This window comes from Eriocheir sinensis, unplaced genomic scaffold (assembly GCF_024679095.1).
Source record: "Eriocheir sinensis breed Jianghai 21 unplaced genomic scaffold, ASM2467909v1 Scaffold67, whole genome shotgun sequence".
In the NCBI taxonomy this organism is placed as follows: Eukaryota; Metazoa; Arthropoda; class Malacostraca; order Decapoda; family Varunidae; genus Eriocheir; species Eriocheir sinensis.
Window position 1 is genome coordinate 326,394 of NW_026112020.1, and position 8,353 is coordinate 334,746.

Sequence of the window (8,353 nt, forward strand, 5' to 3'; positions counted from 1 at the left end):
CGTGTATTCTTCAGAAGAAGTATCAAAGACTCCCTCAAGACGCCGCCCTCATGATAATAGTCGGAGGAGGAGACCGGGCAAAGAGCGACCGAGTTAGCTAAAGGGAAGGATGCAAACTGAGACCAGAGTACCGTGACGCGCAACCCTCAAGAAGTTCCGCTCTTTGATATGACTTTCCGGCTTCTGTAAAGACTCGCGCAACGAAGTGACAGAAAATTACACCTCAGGTGAGCGTCGACTTCTCTTGGCAGCAGACGAGGCAAGAAAGGAGAGGAACAGGGAGGTTTCTGGGAAGGGCGAGGCATGGAGCAGGAAGGGCCAGTGTAGCCTCCGATGGTGTATACTCAGGTCGGTGTTCTCAGACGCTGCCACTCCTCACGTCAACTGTTTCCACAGGCCGAAAAGGAGGCTGATTGGGCCTTCATGAGTGGAAAAGAAGATTAGTCGGGTTTTCATGAGTGCTTTTCCACGGTCATGGTACAGAAGAAGGATCAAACTACCACCAGGGTCATAAAGGTACCCCAGGAAATGCCACACACACCTACGAAAGCCTTGTCAAATATGAGTGCTTAGGGACCTGAATGTTTAAGAATATGACCCTCAGACGCTTCCACCTCTCATGTCAACTATTTCCAAAGGCCGAAGAGGAGATTAATCAGGCTTTCATGAGTGCTTTCCACGGTCATGGTACAGCAGAAGGGTCAAACTACCACCAGGGTCATAAAAGTACCCCTGGAAATGCCCCAAACTCCTAAGAAAGCCTTGTCAAGTATGTGTTCTTGGGGCCCGAATTGTTTAAGAACATGACCCTTCCCTCACTTTTCTTCCCTTGCTTGTGGGGGGTGGCGCTTCCTCCTCCTCCTCCTCCTCTTCTTCCTTTCCTCCTCCTCCTTGCAAGACCGTGGAAGTTGCGAGGAGGATGGAGAAGGGAAGCATTATATTGGCGGAAGATTTCAAGGGATCGCTGAAGGAGGCTGTGCGGCTCTAAAGTTTACAGATGAGCTCCTGAGCTCGACACAGTGATGAGGGGCGAGAAGTGGCGAGCAGCAAGTGGCGGGCAGGGAGGCGGCGGGGAGGGAGGCATAGTCCTGAACTGTAGTAAGTGTTGAAAGTCCGGCCCGGTGTAGGTCAGGTTAGGTTAGGTTATAGTTTGGTTAGGTTAAGTTTGATTGGGATAAGTTTGATTGGGTTACGTCAGGTTAGGTTAGACTGGGTAAGGTCTGGTTAGGTTAATCTACGATAGGTTTGATTGGAGTTAGGTTAGGTTAGTTAAAGTTAGGTTAGGTTACATGTTGGGTTAGGTCAAGTTAGGTTTGGTTGTAGTTAGGTTAGTTAAGGTTAGGATAAACTGGGTCAGTTGAGGTTGGGGTAGATTGGGTTAGGTTAGGTTAGGTTAGAATAAGTTAGGACAAGCTAGGTTAGATTAGTTAAGGTTAGGTTAGGTTAGCTGAGGTCAGCTTAGCTGGTTCAGGTAGGGTAGATTGGGCTAGGTCAGGTTAGGTTAAATAAGGCAGAACAGGACTTTTGCCGGGAAATACAATGAAAATAATTCAGAGAGCATCATGTGATTAGGTCAGATTAGAGTGGGTCAAGTTAGGTCTTTACCTGTACATACTGCCGATAAATACATGATAATAGAATAAAATAAAATAGAATAAAATGGAATGGAATAATAGAATAAAATAGAATAGAATAAAATAATAAAATGAGAATAAGTAGAATAGAATTACGTTATTAGTCACCCAGGGCTCAGGGGCTCTAGGTGGTGCCAATCTTGCATACTCTTCGGAAATCTGAGGCCGAGAGAGAGAGAGAGAGAGAGAGAGTGTGTGTGTGTGTGTGTGTGTGTGTCTGGTGGAGGAGAAAGGAAGCACTCACCATAGGGGTCCGCTAATCCTCGCTGAGTTAGGTAATATAAAAGACATGATTCACGCCAACAAAACGGATTTAGATGGAGGAGCAGGCACTCACTCTGGGGTTCTATTTATCCTTGCTGTAGCGTGGATTAACAACGCCGCCTACTAATGCCCCGCCATATGTTTCCTGGGAGGCTGCTGTTAGTGTGTGTGTGTGTGTGTGTGTGTGTGTGTGTGTGTGTGGACGGGATGATAGAGAGTGGACTAGCGCTGGCTTATACTAGATTTATGGACAGAATGGGAGAGTTTCCGTGTTAATAATAGTTCAGTGTGAAATAAAAGTTAAGAATATTTAGATGTATAGATGAAGATGGAATAGAGTGGATGAGTGCAATTTACAGACGGAATGGGATTGTTTCTGGGTGGAGAGTTCAATGTGGAAAAAAAAGGTAAGAATATGATGGTTGTGCATTACTGGAGTACTAAGACATAGTAGGATAGTTTGCGTGATTATAAGTGGAAAACAGTTAAAAATATGCAGGTGAAGAAGAAATAGGCTGATCAAAATATGCGTTACTATTCTATTTACAAGCAGAATAGGATAGTGTGCGTAATTATTGGAAGAATGGGATAGTGTCTGTAATTATTGCAAGTGGATAAAGAGGTAGAATTACTGAAGATGAAATACTGAGCGAGTTCTACCTGACGAGAGTTTACAGACAGAATGCTATAGTGTCCGTGTGTTGAGGTATTTGTGGAAGAAAATTAAGAATATGAAAGTAAAGTGAGATAGCGGAGCGGATCTTCACATCAGTACAATTCATAGACGTGATGGGATAGGTTGTATATATATGAGGATGAAATAATGGGCGAAATTTGCATGATTATTAGAACTTACAGACGGAGTGGGAGAGTACCAAGACTGACCTCTCCACCCGAAGCTGACCTCTCCTCTGACCTCTCGTACATTTTTTTAGCGGACTTTTTTGTTCCTGTTATTGTTTTTTTTTAGCTTGAGCTGCCTCCCTTGCTGTATAAAAATAGAGATTGCGTATTTATAAGCAGAAAATAGATAAAATACGTAGATAGATGTTGAAATAGAGTAGACGAGTTAGCATTACTAGAATTAAAGGACAAAATAGGATAGTGTATGTATTTGTAAACAAAAAAAAAGTGAAATATATTGATGGAGACGGTATAGAGAGGATGAATTCTGCGGTATATCAGAGTAAACAAGTTAGCAGTACTAGAATTTAAAGAAAGAATAGGATAGTGTATGTGATTGTAAACGAAAAAAAGTCAAAATACATAGGTGGAGATGGTATAGGGAGAGTCATTTTTGCATTACATTAGAGTAGAGAGGTTAGCATTACTAGAATTTAAAGACAAAATATAGTAGTTTGTCATTGTAAGTGAAAAAAAAAATATATAGATGGAGAAGGAAGAGAGAGTATGAATTTTGCGTTACTATAATTTAAAGAAAGAATAGGATAGCTTATGTCATTGTAAGTGAAAAGAAAGTTGAAATACATGGATGGAGATGTTACAGAAAAGATGAATTATTCTGCGTTAGTATAATTTTTAAAAGACCAACAGAATATGAAGTTTCCTCCATTCGTTCATTTTTCATTTTTCACAGCGGGCGTAAAAGCTAAATACCACGATAAGGTTGCGCATAAAGCAGTATATAAATGTGTATAGAGTTCGTATATGTTATAGAGGGCGATCAACTCTTCATTACTACACTATACACAGACATACGATATATTTTTTCCTCCCTCCCGCCCGTTGTTTGTTGTTTTCGCCGCGGGGCCAAGCGATAAACGCCACAATAAGCCTCGTGGAATTATTGCTGTTCGATGCTTGCTAAACTTTTTTCGCTTTACGTCCTTCCTTCCTTCCGCATGTTCAGTGTTGTGTGTGTGTGTGGAATAGGAAGGGCGAAATGTGCGTGGCTGGATAGATAGATAGATGGACTGATAGATAGACCGGTAGGTAGATAGATACATAGATAGATAGATAGATAGATAGATAGATGGATAGATAAACACATAGATACATAGGAAGATAGAGAAATAGACAGACAGATAGATAGATTGGTAGGTAAAAAGATAGATAGATAGATGGATAGATAGATAAATTGATAGATAGATACACAGATGCATAGATAGATATGAAGATAGATAAATAGACAGACAGATAGATTGATAGATAGGAAGGCAAAGAGATAGATAGATAGATAGATAGATTGATTGATAGGTAAACATTGATAAATAGATAGATTGATTGATTGACTCACAGATAGATAGATCGATAGACACATTGACATATAAGTAGATAGATATTTAGTGAACTAACCATACATTTGGCATTCGGTTCAGACACTTATCATCAAAAGCAATACAAGACAAAAAAAAGAAGAAAATAGAAAATTGAACAAAAAGAAAAAAAGGGAAGAGAAAGGGAAGACAAAAGGAAAATATGAGAAGAGAAACAAAAAGATGAGAAAAGTAGATGTGAGAAAAGGTGCCTGAAAACAGTAAAAAAGAGTATAGAGGTGAACATGTGGAAACAGCAGGACACTAGAACAGCAGCGAATGAAGGAAGGGAAGTAGTTGTTATCCCTTTGGATGCAGACCGCTTATCAGAAGACATCACCAAGCTGCAGGAGTGGAGCAATGAGTGGCTCCTACAATTCAATGATGAAAAATGTAAAGCCATATACCTTGGGAGGGGAAACCCAGCATACCAATACCACATGGGAAACACTCCACTATCCACCACAGAGGCAGAGAAAGACCTGGGGGTGTATGTTACCAGGCTACCAGTGAAGGGATATCCAGCACACCAATACCACATGGGAAACACTCCAATATTCACCACAGAGGCAGAGAAAGACCTGGGAGTGTATGTTACCAGGCTACCAGTGAAGGGATATCCAACACACCAATACCTCATGGGAAACACTCCACTATCCACCACAGAGGCAGAGAAAGACCTGGGAGTGTATGTTACCAGGCTACCAGTGAAGGGATATCCAGCACACCAATACCACATGGGAAACACTCCAATATTCACCACAGAGGCAGAGAAAGACCTGGGAGTGTATGTTACCAGGCTACCAGTGAAGGTATATCCAGCACACCAATACCACATGGTAAACACTCTACTATCCACCACAGAGGCAGAGAAAGACCTGGGAGTGTATGTTACCAGGCTACCAGTGAAGGATATCCAGCACACCAATACCACATGGGAAACACTCCACTATCCACCACAGAGTCAGAGAAAGACCTGGGAGTGTATGTTACCAGGCTACCAGTGAAGGGATATCCAGCACACCAGTATCACATGGGAAACACTCCACTATCCACCACAGAGGCAGAGAAAGACCTGGGAGTGTATGTTACCAGGCTACCAGTGAAGGGATATCCAGCACACCAATACCACATGGGAAACACTCCACTATCCACCACAGAGGCAGAGAAAGACCTGGGAGTGTATGTTACCAGGCTACCAGTGAAGGGATATCCAGCACACCAATACCACATGGGAAACACTCCACTACCCACCACAGAGGCAGAGAAAGACCTGGGAGTGTATGTTACCAGGCTACCAGTGAAGGGATATCCAGCACACCAATACCACATGGGAAACATCTCCACTATCCACCACAGAGGCAGAGAAAGACCTGGAAGTGTATGTTACCAGGCTACCAGTGAAGGGATATCCAGCACACCAATACCACATGGGAAACACTCCACTATCCACCACAGAGGCAGAGAAAGACCTGGAAGTGTATGTCACCAGGCTACCAGTGAAGGGATATCCAGCACACCAATACCACATGGGAAACATCTCCACTATCCACCACAGAGGCAGAGAAAGACCTGGAAGTGTATGTTACCAGGCTACCAGTGAAGGGATATCCAGCACACCAATACCACATGGGAAACACTCCACTATCCACCATAGAGGCAGAGAAAGACCTGGGAGTGTATATTACCAGGTTAACAATGAAGGGATATCCAGCACACCAATACCACATGGGAAACACTCCACTATCCACCAGAGAGGCAGAGAAAGACCTGGAAGTGTATTTTACCAGGCTACCAGTGAAGGGATATCCAGCACACCAATACCACATGGGAAACACTCCACTATCCACCACAGAGGCAGAGAAGACCTGGCAGTGTATGTTACCAGGCTAACAGTGAAGGGGTATCCAGCACACCAATACCACATGGGAAACACTCCACTATCCACCACAGAGGCAGAGCAAGACCTGGAAGTGTATGTCACCAGGCTACCTGTGAAGGGATATCCAGCACACCAATACCACATGGGAAACACTCCACTATCCACCACAGAGACAGAGAAAGACCCGTGAGTGTATGTTACCAGGCTACCAGTGAAGGGATATTCAGCACACCAATACCACATGGGAAACACTCCACTATCCACCACAGAGGCAGAGAAAGACCTGGGAGTGTATGTTACCAGGCTACCAGTGAAGGGATATCCAACACACCAATACCACATGGGAAACACTCCACTATCCACCACAGAGGTAGAGAAAGACCTGGAAGTGTATGTTACCAGGCTACCAGTGAAGGGATATCCAGCACACCAATACCACATGGGAAACACTCCACTATCCACCACAGAGGCAAAGAAAGACCTGGGAGTGTATGTTACCAGGCTACCAGTGAAGGGATATCCAGCACACCAATACCACATGGAAAACACTCCACTATCCACCACAGAGGCAGAGAAAGGCCTGGGAGTGTATGTTACCAGGTTACCAGTGAAGGGATATCCAGCACACCAATACCACATGGGAAACACTCCACTATCCACCACGGAGACAGAGAAAGACCCGTGAGTGTATGTTACCAGGCTACCAGTGAAGGGATATCCAGCACACCAAAACCACATGGGAAACACTCCACTATCCACCACAGAGGCAGAGAAAGACCTGGGAGTGTATTTTACCAGGCTACCAGTGAAGGGATATCCAACACACCAATACCACATGGGAAACACTCCACTATCCACCACAGAGGCAGAGAAAGACCTGGAAGTGTATGTCACCAGGCTACCAGTGAAGGGATATCCAGCACACCAATACCACATGGGAAACACTCCACTATCCACCACAGAGACAGAGAAAGACCCGTGAGTGTATGTTACTAGGCTACCAGTGAAGGGATATCCAGCACACCAATACCACATGGGAAACACTCCACTATCCACCACAGAGGCAGAGAAAGACCTGGGAGTGTATGTTACCAGGCTACCAGTGAAGGGATATCCAACACACCAATACCACATGGGAAACACTCCACTATCCACCACAGAGGCAGAGAAAGACCTGGGAGTGTATTTTACCAGGCTAACAGTGAAGGGGTATCCAGCACACCAATACCACATGGGAAACACTCCACTATCCACCACAGAGGCAGAGAAAGACCTGGAAGTGTATGTTACCAGGCTACCAGTGAAGGGATATCCAGCACACCAATACCACATGGGAAACACTCCACTATCCACCACAGAGACAGAGAAAGACCTGTGAGTGTATTTTACCAGGCTACCAGTGAAGGAATATCCAGCACACCAATACCACATGGGAAACACTCCACTATCCACCACAGAGGCAGAGAAAGACCTGGGAGTGTATTTTACCAGGCTACCAGTGAAGGGATATCCAACATACCAATACCACATGGGAAACACTCCACTATCCACCACAGAGGCAAAGAAAGACCTGGAAGTGTATGTTACCAGGCTAACAGTGAAGGGATATCCAGCACACCAATACCACATGGGAAACACTCCACTATCCACCACAGAGGCAGAGAAGGACCTGGGAGTGTATGTTACCAGGCTACCAGTGAAGGGATATCCATCACACCAATACCACATGGGAAACACTCCACTATCCACCACAGAGGCAGAGAAAGACCTGAGAGTGTATGTTACCAGGCTACCAGTGAAGGGATATCCAGCACACTAATACCACATGGGAAACACTCCACTATCCACCACAGAGGCAGAGAAAGACCTGGGAGTGTTTGTTACCAGGCTGCCAGTGAAGGGATATCCAACACACCAATACCACATGGGAAACACTCCACTATCCACCACAGAGGCAGAGAAAGACCCGGGAGTGTATATTACCAGGCTACCAGTGAAGGCCAAATCCGTGCCAGTCGCAGCGGACGGGTTAGAATATAAATGATCCAGACAAATTCAAAATACATTCGAATAAAATATTACATCAGGAAATACGAAAAAAAAACTAATAAGAAATAGAACTAATAAGATATACTGAAAAAAATATATATACACGCCTATAAAATAAAATAAAAATAACCCCTCAATAGAACACAAACAATTAAAACGAAGGTACGAAGAGAATACTAGGGAATTTATAGACACCTTGAGAAGTCGTTACATATTCCAGGAACGTTGGCGTGTAGGTCACCGCTTGC

General features: G+C 44.0%; 1 long non-coding RNA gene across 4 annotated transcripts; it reads right to left on the bottom strand.

The window, feature by feature from the left end:
* Positions 1–4,587: 4,587 nt before the first annotated feature.
* On the bottom strand, positions 4,588–8,023 carry LOC126993755 (uncharacterized). 4 transcript variants are annotated; one of them, XR_007748223.1, is made up of 4 exons: positions 7,924–8,023; positions 6,934–7,230; positions 5,250–5,348; positions 4,588–4,656 (listed from the first exon to the last, which is right to left on the bottom strand). It is a non-coding gene; the product is annotated as an uncharacterized LOC126993755 (long non-coding RNA). The 4 variants fall into 4 exon arrangements; XR_007748222.1 differs by lacking the exon at positions 4,588–4,656 and adding an exon at positions 5,084–5,150; XR_007748221.1 differs by lacking the exons at positions 4,588–4,656; positions 5,250–5,348 and adding an exon at positions 4,718–4,809 and having other exon boundaries at positions 7,087–7,230.
* Between the last annotated feature and the right edge of the window lie 330 nt (positions 8,024–8,353).